Source organism: Panthera leo, chromosome F3 (genome assembly GCF_018350215.1).
Source record: "Panthera leo isolate Ple1 chromosome F3, P.leo_Ple1_pat1.1, whole genome shotgun sequence".
In the NCBI taxonomy this organism is placed as follows: Eukaryota; Metazoa; Chordata; class Mammalia; order Carnivora; family Felidae; genus Panthera; species Panthera leo.
The window spans coordinates 702239-723290 of record NC_056696.1 but is presented as its reverse complement, the minus strand read 5'-3'; the positions used below and the strand labels follow the sequence as shown (position 1 = coordinate 723290).

Genomic DNA, 21052 nt, shown 5'->3' with positions numbered 1-21052 from the left:
AACACAGCTACCTCACAGTAAAATCCTTAGCTCTGCATATACTCAGACAGATTAAATTTCCTAAAATTCTTCTTTCCTGAGAATATTTCATAGATATCTACTTTGCTACCATTTCTACAGTCAGTTATAAGAATTATATCTATTGATAACTGACAAATCTAGGCACTGTACTATAATAGAAACACTTCTACATATATCAATGAACTCATTTGGTTATCACAATTCTAGAATGGAGAGATTAAAACGGTGAGCTGCAGGACTCTGCCCAGGTCTTCTCACTCCACAACTAGTGCTCTTGCACCAACCACTGCCACTTCTCTAGTGTAAATACACAAGTACGAAAGAAGTCTTGTATTTCAAAACACTGATAGGAAATAAGGTGAAATTTATACATCTCTTAGAATACCATGAGATTATTTACTGCTACAATAACTTGTATTTCCTCTTCATGTTGAAAACAGTAATAAATATAAAAGAGGGGAAATACACTCAACTATTTCATTAGGAATAAAATACCTATCAATAAATTATCATTAAGTATATACCACAGCATACCATTGTTATCAAACATTCCTTGTAATGAAATAGGATGCTACTTGAAGCAAAATTACTTTTCTCAAAAGTAGGAGACTTGATGCTGAAAATATGATCAGTGAACTGGCTACACTCGTCCTCCTGTCCATTAGCGAAGTGGTCAACTAACCTATTAATATATCAAGGCAGTGAAGTAACTGTTCAAAACCAAAACACATGTTGCTAGTAGCAATAGTTTTGAGATTAGGGAAAGCTCATCGATTCCTACAGAAAGTAATAAAAGCCTCTCCTTTGGATGAGGACATTATGAATGTCACTAGTTGTTGCAGACAAATGCATTTAATCAAGAATATTATTTTATCCAGTGAAGCAAAAATGCCACCGTCCCCCATGCCCCTCCACAAAATATATGTGCTTTTAAAATCCTCTATAGTTTCCATGATGAACAGAGTTCAGTTTCATATATACATACATATATATATATATATATATAGACACACACATATAGACACACACACACGGAGATAAAAATAATAACTAAAAAATAGAATGTATACAAATACATACACACATGTACTTCAAAATAACTAAAGAAGATATTTTAGAATTAGTTTTCTTATGAGCCATTTCTAGCTCCTTTTGCTTGCAAAGGTGATTGTTTAGACTTCCATCTTGTAAGACTCTGGCCTTCTGTTCTGGAGAAAGTTGCCACTGAGTGTCACTGCGCTCTTCTACAACCTGGAGAAACATTTCATTATGATTCTGGTCTCATCCCATTAAAAAAAAAAAAGGTCAAAAGCTGAGGAGGAGAACTTTAAAAAAATGTTCAAAGGAACATGATCAATGATCCCATGTTTTAATTTATTTTAAACCTAAATAATATATATTGAGTCATAGGGATACTATAAAATATATATGTATAATATACCAAACTATGTAATATTGATGGAAATACAGTTTTTATCAAAAACTGATTTACCTGATTTTTTGCGGCCTTCAATTCCATGTTTAGCGTTCTCAGAGTGAGTTCAACTTGTTTTGTTTCAACTTCTTTCTTATATTCGTCTTCTTTTCTTCTTAACTTTTCCCTAATTTTTTCATATAACATATCAGCATTTCTTCTTTCTTCTTCTTCTTCTTGTTTTAAGGTACATCTGCAATTACATGTGCTTCTTTTAAAATTTGCTTTGGTAGACATAAAAAGTTCATTTTACGATCTGGTTCCACATAAGTTGGCTTATTATCCAAATGAAAAATTTCTATGTTCTCCAACTGTTTTCCTTATAGGGCTCATGTTTTTAATTTCTCAGTTCAATCTCTTCCACACCATATATACAGTTGAAAAGAAGCCAGGAGAAAGCATTATGCAACTTAGTTTTAGTCAGTAATAACTCTGATAGATGTTGTAGGAAAGGAAGTCTGAAATTATTCAGGAAAGTTAGAGTTGAAAATTACCCCTTTTCCCACAGGTATAATTATTCCTCCATAGGACAGATAATCCACTCATAAAAAAGAGAAGTTGCTGTCTACAAGCAAGTTTATCAATTCACTGGAAATAAAATTTCCACTTGACGAAACCTTACAGGTACCTCTAAAAATGATGTGCAGTGAAAGACAGCATCTGTGGATGTTGTTTCCACAACATACACGTGCAGATTACTGTCATCCAAGACTAGGCTGACGAGTCTAATATCTGTTGCCTATGTTTTTTATTTCTTCTTCCACAACACTTGCAACTTACCTTGTTGATGATTACCTACTTTAGGAATCACTTAAACATCCCTTCTAGAACAACACAGGATACGTATTAATTAAGTAAACAATAAAGAGTAATATGACCTTTCAGCATACACTTTTGAAATAATTTTATCTACCTATGACAGAGATGTTGAAAAAACTTATCAGTAATCACTTTCCGTATTACTTTTTTTAAATGTTTATTCATTTTTGAGAGAGAAAGGGAGAGCCCATGCAAACAAAGGAGGGGGAGAGAGAGAGAGAGGGAGGCAGAAAATCCGAAGTGGGCTCTACACTGACAACACACAGCTCGATGTGGGGCTCGAACTCACGAACCCTGAGATCATGACCTGAGCCAAAGTCAGACGCTTCACTGACTGAGCCACCCAGGCACCCCCATTTTACTTTGTTTAAATTTTTTATTGAGACAGAGATGATGCAAGTGAGCAAGAGTGGAGAGAGAGCAAGAGAGACAATCCCACGAGGGGCAGACAGACAGGGAGAGACAGAGTGTGAGAAGAGGAGTCCACCCGAAGCGGGGCTCGTGCTCACCCAAAGCAGGGCTTGAGCCCACCCAAAGCAAGGCTCAAACTCACGAGATCATCACCTGAGCCGAAGCCAGATGCTTAACCAACTGAGCCACCCGGGCACCCCCACTTTACCTTTTAAGCCCTGCATGTTAAGAAGCAAACGGAATCAATTTTGGGGAATTTTACTGTCTTGAGAAAAATGACCATTTTATACTCTGTTGGTAGGTACAGAAAGTAATATAAACTTTCCTGAGAACAATTTAAAAATATGGATTAAAGACCTTTTGTAAAATTTTTATACTTTAACCAGATTATATTATATTGAAGAATTGATTCCAAGTAAGGAACCAGACATGTAGAAACAGATTTATATAAAAGACATTCCTGACAGCATTAATTAAAATACAGAAAGATGAAAAACAAGCAGAATTCAATCTCTTCAATAATGATGTTTCTTGGACTATGGTGGACTTTTATATGGCCGTTAAAATTGTGATTTGGAATACACATTAAATTATTATAAGTATTCACTGTTAAGAACTTGCTGTGTTATTTCCAAGAATCGCATACCTCACAACACTAAACAGGTATTCTTTCCGGGAAAATCCCATAAGGTAAGTCAGCAATTGCAAAACTGCCCCTACACATCTGTAGTATAAAAGGAAAGAGCTGAGATATTTCCTTCAAGCCAAGATGCTATACCTCAAACAGCAGAATTCACGTTCCCATTCCACTTTTTGATGCTCTAACCGTGATATCATGTCTTTGGCTTCTCGTAGCTCGTTTTGTAGTGCACTAACCATTTTTTCCACTTTTGTCATTTTTCCCGTAAGAAGTTTACAGTGATTTTGTTAAGTTTCCGTAATTTCTCATAGGAAACAAGTATATCTTGGATTTTCAAGAAGCCAGCAGAATCTGCATCAGAGAAGAAACAGAAATAAAATATATGAGGACTTTTTGCATATACAGGCCTGTGCATCTTCAATTCACTCATTCACACATTGAATAAATGTGTGAATATATATACCTTCAATGTAAGATGTTATACTCAGCTCTACAGATACAATAGAGAAGACCCTTGGCTCTCGATTAGCCTAGAGTCTAGTGAAGGAGAAAGACAACTCAAACGGTAATTCTAAATTCAGATAGTTCCTATTAGAAGACAGAGTTCTGTGATCATAACTTGATCTAGATTGGGCCCAAGGAAGATAGATTTCCCTGAGGAAGAGATAACTATACTGAGGAATGAAGGATGAGCAGGAGACAATTAAGCAAAGGAGGAAGACAAGCACTCTCGACAGTCTAGAGCATGTGCCGAAGTTCCACTGTAATCTGCTTCTGGCCAAGGTGGGGTAACACGTACTGATTGATCTTCCTACCTGAAGCAAGCAAAAACAAAACAGACAAAATACAATTTTAACATGATTTTCAAGACGCAGAACTTCAGACAATGAAGGACAATGATCCCTGAAAACAAAACACATTAGCCTAACATATATGCCCAAGCTCACTGCCTTGAGAGAGTTTTCAGGCTACGACACAGGAGACATAAATTATTTAAATAGATTTCACCAGACTCCTTGAGTCGAGGTGGCAAAACTGAGAGTCTGGTGAAGTCAAGGCAGATAGAGATGACAGGTCAGCACCCAGGAGAGGAGAAAGCAGAACACAGAAAGAACCCTGGGCATCTGCACAGGGTCCCCTTTGGCTATTCAGCAGAGTAACAACCAGTGCATACATGGAAGGAAGTCATCAAGGGAAAAAAATCTGAAAAGAGTAGAGGAAACACTGCCTGGTGCTCCCACAGCACGAGGGACAGTATCTATTCACATTAGCTAAGATAGAAAAACTCATAATTTGCCTTAGGCTGATCACCACTCTGGATTCATCCAATAATTCATAAGAGCAAGACTAAAGGATCCAACTGTTTGTAAGTAACTTAACTATATCTCCAAACAAAGCATGAAAAGATAACTAGAGGCATAGAAGCTATTGTTTTCAAAACCAAATAGCACTTACAGAGATGTAAATTATGTTAGCCATGAACAATACGATGGGTAGGAATAAACACATATTAGACATCACAAAACAAAAGACTGAAGTTTAACATTGGAAACCTGGGAGAAAACTTCAAGTGGGAAATACACACTTGCCCAAAGAGGCAGGGGAAAGGGACAGGAAAAAAAATGGCCCAAATCTTCCTAAACTTCATGAAAACTATAATCCCACCGACCCAGGAAGGATCTGTCTAGGAAAGAAGAAATGGAAGTCAACTTTTGTAATTTTCCTAAACTATATACGATGTGGTATAACATTACTGGAAGGGAGACTGTGATGCTGAAGCCATAGACTATAAACCCTAAACCAACCACTAAAGCAGCAAAACTGAAAAGTTCTAGCTAGGAAGCCTAAATAAATAAGTGAATAAATGAATGAATGAATAAATAAATAAATAAATAAATAAATAAAACTGAATCATAAAAATTACTCGATTAAAAGAAAGCGGAAAAAGAAGAGAACGGGAACAAGGAGCAGTTAGGACAAAAGCAAGTCAAACAGCAAGATGACAGATTCAAATCAACTATCTCAAAAATCACAGTAAATGAAAACGGTCTAAAAGCCTCAACTAAAACGCAGACTATCGAATGGATAAAAAAGGAAGACTCAACTATATGCCACCTATACAAAATGCACTTTAAATGTCAAGACAGAAATTTGTTCGAAAGACAGAAATATGGTATACCACACTAACACTTGACCAAAGAAGGCTGAGCTAGAGTGGCTCTATGAATACCAGACAAAACAGTTTCAAGCAAAAAATTATTACCAGCAATAAACAACAGGTCATTGTATAATCATAAAAGGGTCAATTAAGAGCAATCTTAAATGTTCATGTGTCTGTTAATAGCTTCAAAGTACATGAAGCAAAAATTGATAGAACTGAAAAGAGAAATAGGCAAATTCACAATTATAGTCTGATATTTCAATAGGCTCAACATCAGCAAGGACATAGTAGACTTGGCCGCCACTATTCTTCTCAAGGATCTATGGAACACTTACCAAAAAAGACTATGTTCTGGGTCAAAAATAAATCTTAATAAAAGGAAGAAGTCAAGAGGCCTGAAGTCATAATAGTGTGTTCCCTGACCACAAAGCAATCAAATCAGAAATCAAGCACAAAAATATCTCTGGAAAATACTCAACTATTTGTGAACTACAGAACACATCGAAATATCCCCTGAGTCAAAGAAGTAATGAAAAAAGAAAAAAAAATTAGAAAGGATTCTGAACTGAATGAAAATGAAAACATAGTAGAATTTGTAGAGCCCTGCTTCAGTAGCACTCTGATAGCACTGAATGTATACATTAAAAGACTGTATACTGAATGTATACATTAAAAGACTGATAGCACTGAATGTATACATTAAAAAAGAAGAGGGAAGTGCGGTGCTCCTTGCTGCCTTGGTGGCTCCTCCCTCAGCTTCCCAAGCACCCCGCCCTGCCCCGCCCCACCCTGGCAGTGGCTGGAGAGCAGGTGCTTTGTTCACACGTGCACAGCAGGCACTTGGGTGGGTGGGGGCGGGGTCCGCCACCTGCCAGGAATTGAAGGTGGGGGAGTAGCTGTAGGAGGCGACCCCCCTAGACTGAGGTGGGCATGGGCCGGGCCCCAGGCTCTGCTGGAGCGGGAGGCGGCGGCGGTGGCAGAGGCATGGCCCTTCTGGAAGGGAGAGCCCAATGCCTGTGCACCTGTCTCCCCTCCCTTCCTCTCCGCCCCTGCCATGGGTTTTGTGCTCTAGCTCCCCATCTTTTTCTCACTACCTACATCATCACCCTTCTTCCGACTTCGCTTCCCAGCTTCTTGCGACCGTTTCTCTCACTTAAGCCTCAGTTACTCAGGCTCCTTTCACCCTAGTCCTGCCGGAGACTTCATATGCCAGCAGTCTCTTTCCTGGGATGTCCCCATCCTTCCCCTCTCCCCACATCCTATTCTGGGCTGATGGCAGCCAGAAATCCTTCCTATTGCGTTTACCGGCAGTTTCCACCTGGCCCTGAAGCTTGGCGCAGATCAAGTCCACCACACCCACGCTGAGAACGACCCCTAGGAGAACCACTTGTCCCATGGTGGTATTGGACAATATGTTCTCGATTTTCCTCTGGTTGCGCATTTTAGTCTGAATATTTGTTACTCTCCACCGCTATGCTTTACAAACGTATGTTTTGGTTGCATGACAAGGAGTTAGGAATGAGCCAGAGACCATTCGCAGGTAAGGAGAAGATTTAGACATTTAGGATTAAAGGAAGAAAGGAGAAACAGAATGTTAAGAAGGTTAGATTCCTCAAAGTATTTTGAGTCGTGGCAGATGCTCCCCAAAGCATAACAATACTGAAAAGAGAAGCAAACGCCAGGTCCTTACTAGGCCATGCTCCAAAGACATTGTCCACTTTCTAACTGTGATGATGAAACATGGTTACACTGGTGAATTGAAAATCATTGATGATCACAGACTTGGGAAAATTGTTGTGAACCTCACAGGCAGGTTAAGCAAGCATGGAGTGACTGGCCCCAGAATTGATGGACAATGCAAAGATCTAGAAAAATGGCAGAATATTCTGCTCAGTTTGGTTTCATTACACTGAGCACCTCAGCTACAGTCATGGACGTGAAGAAGCCAGATGAAAACGCACAGAAGGGGAAATCCTGGGATTCTTTTTCTAGGGATGTAATACATATATGCAAATAAAATGCCTCAGTGGAAACAACAACAACAACAACAACAACCACAAAAAAAAAAAAACAAAAAGAAAACAAAATAAGAAGGAACTGTACCTAGAATATACAAAGAATTCTGAAAACGCGACAAGTAAGAAAACAAACAAACAAATTTTTAAAACAACCAAAGATTTGGACAATTCAAAGAAGATACACAGATGGCAAACAAGCACAGGAAAATATGCTCACCATCATCCATTATTAGGGAAATGTATATTGAAACCATAATGAGATGTATACTAAATATCCATCCGAATGGCTAGGATTTAAAAAGCTGACAATACTAAGTGTTCATGAATATGTATGCAGGAATTGGTGCTCTCACAGACTGCTGGTGGGAATGGAAAACCGTACAACTCCTTTAGAAAACAATTTGGCAGCTTCATAATAAGGGACTCTAAAGGGACATGAGATTTTTAAGGGTGACGAATATGTTAACTGTCTGGATTATGGTTATCGTTTCATACGTGTAAACATATGTCAAAACTATCAAATGACACACTTCATATATGTGCAGTTTACCTAACTAAAGCTGTTGGAAACGAAAAGCTCTTTCACAGGAAGAAACGTTTAACACAGTGGATAAGACACAGACGGAAAGAAGGATGTAAAACCATACAAGATGAAGCCAGAGGACTGTGGCCTTTAACCTAATAGCAATGAGAACTAATAGCTAAGCTTTAAGCAAGGGGGTACACCATGATGAAAGACACTTTTTAAAACATATACTAATTATGGTTGCAGTGTAGACCAAGGTCCTGGGAGGTAGAACGGCAGGGAAAACAGTCCTGAGGTTATTTCAGTCATCTAGGAGAAAAATAATGACCTGACCTGGGTGAAGGCACAGAAGAGAAGCAGAGTTAAACACATTAGATGTGCCATTCCCACTAAGAAAGGTACAGTAGAAATGACGACTCTCTGGCTGAGAGGATACAATAGTTCTCCTTTTATTTTAATATAAAACATATTTCTGAGATGAGCAGCTCTATAATACAGCAGTGCTCTATGGTGCAGTAGTAGGCAAGGTGTGCACATATTACTACAGCAATGTACGTAAAAAGGCTTCCTACCTTTACAATCCATGCCAAGTTGTTCAATCAGCAACATGAAATTCTTAGAGTAAGACAACTCACAATGCTCTGAAGCTGTTTCAGATGACTGAATGAAGCCGACAAGGTCATCCATAGAAGTAATTTGCTTTTTGACCTACCAATGAATAATACCATTTCAAAATGTCCCCCAAATATTTATAAAATATACTAGGTGTAGAGAAGTGATAAATAGCCATCTTTTTATAAAAGCAAAAACAGGGGCATCTGAGTGGCTCAGTTGGTTGAGCATCCGACTCCATTTTGGCTCAGGTTATGACCTCAGAGTTCCTGAGTTTGAGTCCCACGTTGACCTCCACAAGGACAGCATGGAGCCTGCTGGGGATTCTCTCTCCCCATCTCCTTCGGCCCCTGCCCCACTTGTGAGTGCTCTCTCTCAAAATACATTTTAAAAATAAGTGAATAAACATTTAAAAGGTGAAACCACAGAGACTTTTTAAAAGAACGGATTTTTATCAAAAAGACACTGTTATCCATAGCTAGTATTTCTAAGTAACTTTTTCACAGCAAATGTCTCTACAACAAAGGAAGATTTTCTATTTTTTCACTACATCTTTCATAAAGTATTTTTTTGCCACTGAACAATATTCCTAACAAATATGTATCAAAATAATATAATAAAATAAAAATAAAATAAATAATAAATAAAATAAAATTACAATGTCTATTTTGCTTACCTTGTTCTTTTTCTTAGAAATTTTCTTCGCAGGTCTGAAAAAACCCAACAATTCTTTTCAGGCAAATATTAAATATTTAAAATACAAAGCCTATCTAAACCTATTGTTTCTGATATAAAATCTCTGCATTTGAAACTAATTTTCTACAAAGGTATTAAACAACGGAGTAACATTAAACAACATAGAAAATACACTACTGCTAATATTAACAAAGGATTAGGTGTATCCAGTTATAGTATATGTGCTGCTGAAGCGAGCACAACAAAGTACTAAAGTTAGATAAAAACCAACAAAAGCAAAGGAAAATCCTAATGCTACTAGCATTATTTGATAGGAATGATACCATTGTTTGTGTTGTTGTCATTTTACTAAAAATAAGCTTTTACTGGCACTAAAACCTACTTGGAAAGTGCAAGTTAAGTCCCTATATGAAAGAACCCCCCTTTTTTTTTTTAATTTTTTTTTTAATGTTTATTTATTTTTGAGACAGAGAGAGACACAGCATGAACGGGGGAGGGGCAGAGAGAGAGGGAGACACAGAATCGGAAGCAAGCTCCAGGCTCTGAGCCATCAGCCCAGAGCCCGACGCGGGGCTCGAACTCACGTACCGCGAGATTGTGACCTGAGCTGAAGTCGGAGACTTAACCGACTGAGCCACTCAGGCGCCCCGAAAACCCCTTTTTAACAATCATGATATTAACGTGTTGGAGCCTCACTATGCAACTACTCTCTAGGCATTACTATGAGCACTTTACATGTCTTCAAGGTATTTGAAGCCCCACAAAAATCCTATGAAGTAGCTTAGTATATTAAGTATTTTACACAGGAAGAAAATGAGGCACAGAAAGTCGAAGTGACTTGCCCAAGAAGCCCTAATCGCTGGCCAAGAACAGAACCTGAATTCAAACCCAGGAATGTGCCTTCAAAGCATGTGTTTTATGCTATGTGGTTACAGTAATACTCCAGTGTTTCTAACTAATATGACAGCAAATGAATTTATATTATGATTCGATTTCTAGCTATAGTGATACATAACAATTTCTGAATCTTACACATTTTTAAAGAGACTTTATACTTGGCAAGATGGGAAATCTACCTTCAATAAACTAAAGATTTGCTTCTTCTAGAGAAGTTCCTCAACAGGCATTCATTCATTCATTCATTCATTCATCATTCATTCATTCAACTGTCTATTCCCACATTCAACACATAATTATTGAGCATACAATCTGTGTCAATGGCACTGTTGGTACAGGAAGCATGGTTTTTGTAATTTAGAGCTCTCTAGTCCAAAAGGAATAATCTGTTATGGATTACTAGTTTCTTTTCCAATTGTAAATAAACAAAATCTTCCCCTTTCCCCAGAATCTCAATAAATATTAACTTAATAGAACCAGATACTTTAAAGTCCCTAACAAAATCATAGCTATTTGTGATACTATCAAAGGCACTGGATATCTAAAATCATCAAGGAAGGATTAGCTTTATTCAGAATGGCCTCAGTGTTTGCATACGTTTATGATAAGTGTGTGTGTGTGTGTATACATACACATATATACATACAGAACTCATATACATATACTTATATATACATATAGAACTTATACAGCCATATATATGTATATGTATATGTATATATGTATATATACTTGCATACATACATATATATTTTTAAATCTGCACATTCAATTCTATGAGAATACCCCATTGTGGAACCAACTCAGAATAAACCACCTTCTTCCACAAAATTACATGTATAAGAGTATTAAAGACAATTACTATAATCTTTAAAAGAGAATGTAATACAATCAACAAACTTCCTAATGTTTGGAAACGCAAACAAAATTAAATTAACTAACCATGTCTATCTCTATTGATCATTTCCAACAGAATACACACTCTAAAAGCTCCCATCTTAAAATAAAAAGAGAAAGAAAATGCCTTTGCAATTCACATTCTTTTTCAGTTATCATCCATTTCTCTATTACCTTTCCCAATTAAAATGCTCTAAGGAGTTTTTTACACTTACTCATCTTCCATGCTTCCATGGTGACTACTGAAACTGCTCCTTGACAAAGTCACTTACCCTCATCATAACTTTTCAAGCAGTGTGTTTGATATGTTGAGTATTTCTTGCTTTAGCTTGGACCTACCTACACTACAGCATTTTATTTCCACAAAAGGTAATCACTGCTAAAATTCCTTCACAGGCACATAAAGAATTTATAGATTTTACCTGCTTTCATGCTGATCCTTTTCACTGAAATGGCTGCCATCATTCTTTTGTAGTGGACCACCAGTTAGGGAATCTGCCTTCTGCCAACACTGATGTGATCACAGATCCTTTTGATGTCCCTTTTTCATTTTCACCTTTCTTTATCTTCTTCATATGTAAACCAGGTTCCCTCCTTAAAAAAAAAAGCCATTAAAAAGCCATAAAAAAGCCAATGTTTTCTAACAATTTTACTGATAAAGAATAAAAAGACAATCTTCATCAAGTTCTGAATTTTACCCATCTGACTTAATTTGATTAATTCAGAGAACAATGCTGAAGTACCAACCATACAAAAGGAAATACTCATCTGTTGCTTCAAACACAGATAAATATACAATTAGAATACAATGTGATTTGTAAGAATTGACATGTGAAAAGCTGTGAGGACAAGAAAGGCTTTACTGAAGAGGGAAAATAAACAGCAGAGGTCACCAGGGAAAGAAACGGGAGAAAACCATTTTCTTAGAGATTAGAATGTGAGCACAAAGATTACACAGATGGCATCTAGGTGCCTTGAAAGGAAAAAGTATAAGCTTTTAGGAACTTGGAAAAAAGCATAAAATACATGGAAGCAAGTAGTAAGAGATCAGTCAGGAAAGAAACTCTGAAGAACCTTGAAGGTTACACTAAAAAGTTAGAGTTCATTGCCTAAAGGCAGTGACTCTTAGACATGGGAGTAATAACTAGATGTGTGCTCTATTTTTGGCTTTGCTTTGAAATATAAGAATGCTTAATTTCAACAAAGTTTTAAAGTAGCATGAGGTCCATATAACATGAAAGAAGAAATCAAGGAAATATCTTAGGGGAAAACTACTTTTAAAATGCCCATATGTCAGAGCGATATCAGTATCATAGCTGAACAAGATGTACGTTGTTGCGTCTCCCCACCTACAACAAACTGGCATCTTATCCACCCACGGGCAAAACTGCCTTTGCAGGAGCTGTGGGAACCTAGCACCATTTTCCAAGGGACCGAGGAAAAGTCTTGCCTACCCGTGCATCAGGTAACAGGCATACGTACTACAGTCTAATCTGTGGACCTAGCAATAGCCCATAAAGTGCCTCCAGCCCCTCCCTCTCAGCCACATCTGGGAGTCCCTCCCTAGAAAACACTCTCTAAGAAAATCACCGTGGATGAGAGAGGCTTTTTGGAAAACCAGGTCTCCTGCAGAGAATTTCCAGCATCCCACTGGAGCAAAAAAATCAGGTTTGGACACACTGAAGAGGTAGTCATTAAAGACTGGAGGAGGTGACTGCTACTTCAAATGCAAAGACAGCAATGCAAAACTACAAAGAATATAAAATATCAAGGAAATATGATACCATCAAAGGATCACAATAATCTTCCATAATCAATCAGAAACACATGGAGATCTGTAATTTGTTCAAAAGAGAATTCAAAAATAGCAGTTTTAAGGAAACTCAGTGAGTTACAAGAAAAACACAAAAAGCCAATTCAGTAAAATCAGAAAAACACTCTATGAATAAAACGAGAAGCTTAACAAAGAGCTGGAAATAGTAAAAACTAACTAAACAAAAATCCTGGAGCTGAAGAGTATAATGAAGGAGATGAAAAAAGCAAGAGTGATCACTGACAGGAAATGGATCAACCAAAAAAAAATGTGAATTTAAAGACAGGAACTATCAAATTATCCAGTCAGCAGAGAACAAAGTAAAAATAATGAAAAAGTGTGAGGAAAGACTATGTGACTACAAGTGAACCCTCATAAGGCTATTCACAACTTCTCAGCAGAAACCTTACATGCCAGGAGGCATTGGGATTACATATCCAAAGTGCTAAGAGAAAAAAGACTACCAATCAAGAATACTTTACTCAGCAAAATTATCCTTCAGAAATCAAATTGAACAAATACATTTGATATACCGCATTAACAGGATAAAAAAAAATTATATCATCATCCCAGCATGTGAGGAAAAAGCATTTGACATAATTCATCTTTTCAGGATAAAAACTCTCAACAAAGTGCGTACTGAATTATCACACCTGGACATAATGAAGTCCAATATGATAAGCCCATAGCCAACATCATATGCAGTGGTAAAAAACGGAAAGCTTTTACTCTAAGTTCAAGAACAAGGCAAAGTTTCCCACTTGACCACTCCTATTCAACAGGATAGAGGAAGTCCTAGTCAAAGTAGTCAGGCAAGAAAAGGAAATAAAAGGCATCCAAATCAAAAAAGAAGAAATAAAACTGCCTTTGTTTGCAGATGATATGTTATTATATATAGAAAATCCTGAAGATACCACCAAAAAGCTGTTCCAAGGATGAAGCATACAAAATCAACATAAAGATGCAGGGGTGCCTGGGTGGCTCAGCCAGTTAAGCTTCTGACTTCGGCTAAGCTCTTGATCTCGTGGTTTGTGGTTCAAGCGCCTTATTGGGCTCTGTGCTGACAGTTCAGAGCCTGGAGCCTGCTTTGGATTCTCTCTCTGTCTCTCTCTCTCTCTCTCTCTACCCCTCCCCCGTTAACACTCTGTCTCTTTAGCCTCTACTACAAAGCTGTGATCATCAAGACAGTATGGTATTGGCACAAAAACAGACACACAGACCAATGGAATAGAATAGAAACCCCAGAGGTGAACCCACAAATGTATGGCCAACTAATCATTGACAAAGCAGGAAAGAGTATCCCATGGGAAAAAAAGACAGTCTCTTTCTTCTGGGAGAACTGGACAGCAACATGCAGAAGAATGAAACTAGATGACTTTTCTTACACCATACACACAAATAAACTCAAAATGGATGAAGGACCTGAATGTGAGACAGGAAACCATCAAAACCCTAGAGGAGAAAGCAGGAAAAAAACCTCTTTGACCTCCGCTGCAGCAATTTCTTACTTGACACATCTCCAAAGGCAAGGGAATGGAAAGCAAAACTGAACTATTGGGACCTCGTCAAGATAAAAAGCTTCTGCACTGCAAAGGAATCAATCAACAAAACCGAAAGGCAACGGACAGAATAGAGAAGATATTTGCAAATGACATATCGGATAAAGGAAGGGCTAATATCCAGAACCTGTAAAGAACTCACCAAAATCCACACCCACAAAACAAATAATACAGGGAAGAAATGGGCAGAAGACATGAATAGACACTTTTCCAAAGAAGACATCCAAATGGACAACAGACACGTGGAAAGATGCTCAACGTCACTCCTCATCAGGGAAATACAAATCAAAACCACACTGAGATACCACCTCATGCTGGTAAGAGTGGCTAAAATGAACAAATCAGGAGACTACAGATGCTGGCGAGGATATGGAGAAACGGGAACCCTCTTGCACTGTTGGTGGGAACGCAAACTGGTGCAGCCACTCTGGAAAACAGCGTGGAGGTTCCTCAAATAATTAAAAATAGAACAACCCTATGACCCAGCAATAGCACTGCTGGGAATTTACCCAAGGGATACAGGAGTGCTGATGCATAGGGGCACATGTACCCCAATGTATACAGTAGCACTTTCAACAATCGCGAAATTATGGAAAGAGCCTAAATGTCCATCACCCGACGAATGGAGAAAGAAGATGTAGTTTATATATACAGTAGAATACTACTTGGCAATGAGAAAGAGTGAAATCTGGTCATTTGCAACAACGTGGGTGGAACTGGAGGGTATTATGCGAAGTGAAAATAAGTCAGGCAGAGAAAGACAGATACCATATGTTTTCACTTATATGTGGATCCTGAGAAACTTGACAGGAGACCATGGGTGGGGGGGGGGGAACGGGGGAAAATAAGTTACAGAGGGAGGCAAACAATAAGAGACTCATAAACACTGAGAATAAACTAAGGGTTGATAGGAGGTGGGGGAGAGGGGAAAGTGGGTGATGGGCATTGAGAAGGGCACCTGTTGGGATGAGCACTGGGTGTTGTATGGAAACCAATTTGACAATAGATTATATTTAGTTAAAAAAATTACAAAATCAGCATCAAGAGATCCGTTGCATTTCTAAAAAATAACAATGAAACAGCTGAAAAAGAAATATAAGGAAAAAATCCCCTTCCCCAAAACACCAAAAAGAACAAAATACTTTGGGATAAATTTAATCAAGGACTTTCTGAAAGATAGGTACAGTAAAAACTACAAGACTGGTAAAAGAAACAGCAGGGACACAAACAAATGGGAAGATACCCCGTTGTTTATGGATTCGAAAAATTAGTATCATTAAATATCCACATTACCTGAAACCACCCACAGAGTCAATGCAATCCTTGTCAAAATTCCAATGGCCTTTTTCACAGAAATAGGAAAAGCATTCCTCAAATGTGTAAGGAACAAAAAAGACCCCAAATAGCCAAAGCAATCCTAAGAAAGAAGAACAAATCTGGAAGCATCACACTTGCTGGTGTTAAACTATTACAAAGTTATGGTAATAAAAACCGTATGAAGTTGCACAAAAACAAACACAAAGATGAATGAAACAGAATCAAGAACCCAGAAATAAACCCATGCATAAAGTCAACTAAAAACCCATGCATAAAGTCTCTTTGTTAAGAGACCCAAGAATACTCAAAAGAGAAAAAGTAATCTCTTCAATACATGATGCTGAGAAAACTGGATATTAACATGCAAAAGAAGAAAACTGTGCCTCTACCTTACACCACTCACAAAAGTCAACCCAAACGCAAATAAAGACTTCTATATAAAATCTTAAATCATAAAAGTCCTAGAAGAAAACATGGGATAAAACCTCCGTATTTCAGACGGACCCAGTCCTGGCAATGAAACCATTGGAATAAAGGGATGACCTACCTGACATATTTTTCTCATGTTATATTATTTATTTTTGACAGTGACAGAGACAGAGCACAAGCAGGGGAGGGGCAGAGAGAGAGGGAGACACAGAATATGAAGCAGGTTCCAGGCTCTGAGCTGTTAGCACAGAGCCTGACGCAAGGCTCAAGCTCATGAAGTGCAAGATCATGACCTGAGCCGAAGTTGGGCGCTTAACCAACTGAGCCACCCAGGTGCCCCGACATATTTGAAATTCTGAAATACACTGCTAAATCATCTTTCAGAAAGGGGTTACCAATTTCACCCAGCCACAGTGTCTAAGAATGTCATTTTCCTCACATTTCCTAACTTTGGTTATTTTTTTTAATAAAATATTTATCACTATGACTGCAAAAAACGGTATCTCATTGGTATTTACATTTTTCTCATTAGCACGTAGGATGAAATATCTCCACGAAAAATAGGAAAATTGTTCATCATGAACATTAGCTCAAACTAGAAAAGTTTGTTGCATAGGAAAATAACAATTACCTACTATTTAAATATTGCTATATAGGCTTACCTATCAGAATCTTTATTTTCTGTAATAGGCAATTGATGGTTATCAGTTTTTCCATTCTGTCTTTGTGGAATTAATCCAGCAGCCGCAGCATCATGTATGTTTTCTGATACTTCCATGTCACTTCCTCTGTGCTGCTTTTTTTCTTCAACCTTTAATGGAACTTGATACTAAAGGTAATTGTTACTTTAGTCAATAAAAAGTTTTTTCATTCATTTTATCAGTTGGCACTTAGTTTGTCATAAATTCAATGGAGGAAAATATTCTGTGCTTACTTTATCATTACAAGTAATTGTAATTTTTATAAACTCTGCTTCATTTCTGTTGGAATTAAAAACAAAGCAGAAGTTACCAAAATTTCTAAAAGGGCTTTCTTAATTTTGTACTCTTATTCATATCCACACTTTGCTACCGAGAATTCCCCACCCACCCCCAACCCATCTGACCAAGAGATACAAAGAAATAAAAAGACAAGAGACAAAATTTGTCCTTTTCTATCCTTACCACCTGGGTTTAACACAACAGCCAGATTTAAAACATGCAACATGGAGGTGCTCCAGTAACAAAACCAGGAAGCTTTCCTCTTTCTGCACGAAGCTATTCTTTCCCTGACTGCCTTTTACACTTCTTTTTCTTTTGGATCCTAAGATTCTCAAAAAAAAGTGACAGTGTCCCCTAAAATTTATGAACCAAAGTTTGCCACAACACAAAAGGAACAAAGTGAAACAGATGTTAGGGTGGAATTCTGGGAAATTAGTAATGCTCTCCGAATCTCACATTCAATAACCATAAAACTTTATAGGGAGAGGGTATAAAAGTAATGATCACCTTTAATCCCATTTGCTACTGATAACACGAGTAAAACTCAAAAAGGTTAAATGATTTGTCCCAAGTTCCTAAAGTGGCATTACCTAGCATTTTATGGCACCAAAAGAGATGACACGATTCTTGAATGCTGAATCAGAGAAATGACCACAAATTCATTAAATTAATCAGATGCATGAAAAGTGTGACTTTGGCACAGTAAATTAATACCTTGATAGGGGACGAGGAGATTAGCTACTTATTCTTTTAAAGGAGGGTATCTCTAGATTTTGTCTATTTCTAAAGTCCACACATCTCAAAATTCAGTTTTCTCCCTTGGAGTTAAATACTGAAGGTTTGTGGAGGGCTTATGCTACCTACATGGTAAAAATCATACAGGCCAGGGGCGCCTGGGTGGCTCGGTCGGTTGAGCATCCGACTTCAGCTCAGGTCATGATCTCGCAGTTCGTGAGTTCGAGCCCCGCGTCGGGCTCTGTGCTGACAGCTTGGAGCCTGGAGCCTGTTTCCGATTCTGTGTCTCCCTCTCTCTCTCTCTCTCTGACCCTCCCCGGTCATGCTCTGTCTCAAAAATAAATAAACGTTTAAAAAAAATCATACAGGCCAAAAGGTATCATACTTTATTGAACATAAAGTGAAGGTTTGAATCAACAGAAACATCTGAGAATGATGACTAAAAAATGTGGAAAAAGGGGTGACAATACAAATAGCTGTTATTAAGCCTATCTCAAAGGGGTCATGTTGAAATTCTAAGTTCCAAGATTGTGAGTAAAGCAGACAAGACTGCCTATATTTGTGGGGAATAAGCTTAGGAATTCCCTGAGCCTGCACTGATGGGTTAACCAGGTGTAAAAAATTACAAAGCCATAGGATGCTCACACCCAAGTTTGGGTAAACAAGATTAGGTATCTAGGTATAGAGAGGGTGGGGCAAAGGCTCCAGGACAAAGGTGTGTGAGGTAAACAAGATTAGATATTCAGGAGGACACACTCCCCAATTTAGTACTATGGCAGAAAGCTGCTTTCACAGGAAGGAAGGACCAAATTAGGTAAACAAGTAAATAGGGCTATAGGCTGTAGGCTGCAGGGTGAAGATGCCCAGAGGGGAGTAATTAGCAAAAGAAAGGTGCCTTATGGATCCTGAGGTAGCATCTGTCTTCTCCCCTAGACTAGTTAAAATAAACAGAGAAGGTGCCTCAGGTCAGCTGTTAACAACCATTTGCCAGGGGCCAGGATTTTGTTTTATATTGACCCAAACCCCTAACACCCTATATCTTCAAACCCCCTTTCTTCCCTCATGCCCATGAGTTCATGTTCACAGATTGACTGTCTCTTTGTGCACGTCCATCACCATGTTTGGAAGCCTTCTGATCCTAATAAAAACAGAGCAAGGACCCTTAATCCTGCCTCATGTGTTCTCCGGGACATTAGCTGTCTCTCCCATTGTAATCCTGCATCCCGCTGCTGTCTTGCTAGACAAGCAAGAACCCTAGACCCAGAGTCTACAGACACATACTGAAGCAATACATAGATTGCTTTAGCTAGGAACATTTGTTTATATTCCTTCTCTTAGTTATTGCTTCTTTCCCATTTTATTGTTTATGGAAATGCAATTTATATTTAAGTCAATATATTTTTAAGAAACCTGGAGATTATTGTTTTTTAAGCAGTTTCCTTATGGTTATTCTGGTTCATGAGGTCACATGGTACTTATATAGCTAAGTTAGTTTCCCAGTTCATATACATAAGAATCATTCATAAGAATGTTTTCCTGAACTCCTATTTGTTAGATAGCAGAATAATCTATTTCCAGACACAATTACTTATTTAGACAATTCCATTTTATACAACTCTTGTTCTCTTGAGTGGAAAATCAGAATGGATCAGATAATTGCTAAAGAGAAAAAACAAGAGTAACAGCAAGGCAGACCTCTATCTCTTTTGGAAGTTGAACTTTCTTTCCAAAGACAGGAACTCTACTTGAGACATGCCTATCTCATTCTTAAACCTTCGCATATCTTGATGTAATTCTTCACTTAGATATACTTCAGATGCTGGAAAACTAGATGCTGAAGAAGAACTCACAATTTCTAATTCAGAATCAATACTTTTATAGTTAGGAGTACTGTCATTATCTGCATATAAAGGCTTCTGGAAAAAAGTCTTGTACTGGTTTTGTTTTCTCATGTTTGTGACAGCAAAAATATCATGACTTTTTGTTTGAACCATGTGTTTCATCACATCGCAGCAGGCAAGCCACAAATCAAAAAGGCTCTCTGAATCACTAGACTGAGGTCTAATTTACAATCGGTGGTATTTTGGTCCCTATTTTTTGCCATTTGCATGTCAAACTCTTGGCCTTCTTTCACTTTAAATGTAACTAGTGGTTTCCTTGCTTTTTTATTTTCTATATCATTTTAAAAATCCTCATTGTTGTTAAAAAGATGCTCAATGTCTGGTTTGTTCTCATTTTCATAGTCTGATTTACTTTCTTTCTTTCTTTAGTATGAAATTTATTGTCAAATTGGTTTCCATGCAACACCCAGTGTTCATCCCAACAGGTGCCCTCCTCAATGCCCATCACCCAGCCTCCCCTCCCTCCCATCCCCCATCAATCCTCAATTTATTCTCAGTTTGTAAGAGTCTCTTATGGTTTGGCTCTCTCCCTCTCTAAGGTTTTTTTGTTTTGTTTTGTTTTGTTTTCACTTCCCCTCCCCCATGGTCTTCTGTTAAGTTTCTCAGGATCCACAAAAGAGTGAAACCATATGGTATCTGTCTTTCTCTGTATGACTTCTTTCACTTAGCATCACCCTCTCCAGTTCCATCCACGTTGCTACAAAAGGCCATATTTCATTCTTTCTCACGGCCAAGTAGTATTCCATTGTGTATATAAAACACAATTTCTTTATCCATTTGTCAGGTGATGGACATTTAGACTCTTTCCATATATTTGGCGATTGTTGAAAGCGCTGCTATAAACATTGGGGTACAAGTGCCCCTACACATCAGCACTCCTGTATCCCTTGGGTAAATTCCCAGCAGTGCTATTGCTGGGTCAAAGGGTAGATCTATTTTTCATGTTTTGAGGAACCTCCACACTGTTTTCCAGAGTGGCTGCACCAGTTTGCATTCCCACCAACAGTGCAAGAGGGTTCTTGTTTCTCCACATCCTCGCCAGGATCCATAGTCTCCCGATTTGTTCATTTACCCACTCTTGACTGGTGTGAGGTGATATCTCAGTGTGGTTTTGATTTATATGCCCCTGATGATTTGCTTTCTTTT

General features: G+C 38.0%; 1 long non-coding RNA gene across 1 annotated transcript; it reads right to left on the bottom strand.

The window, feature by feature from the left end:
• Nucleotides 1-1102: 1102 nt before the first annotated feature.
• LOC122211890 lies at nucleotides 1103-17352 on the bottom strand. Its single transcript, XR_006198888.1, has 7 exons — nucleotides 16953-17352; nucleotides 11595-11766; nucleotides 9359-9392; nucleotides 8643-8778; nucleotides 3504-3716; nucleotides 1514-1688; nucleotides 1103-1272 (listed from the first exon to the last, which is right to left on the bottom strand). It is a non-coding gene; the product is annotated as an uncharacterized LOC122211890 (long non-coding RNA).
• Nucleotides 17353-21052: the final 3700 nt, after the last annotated feature.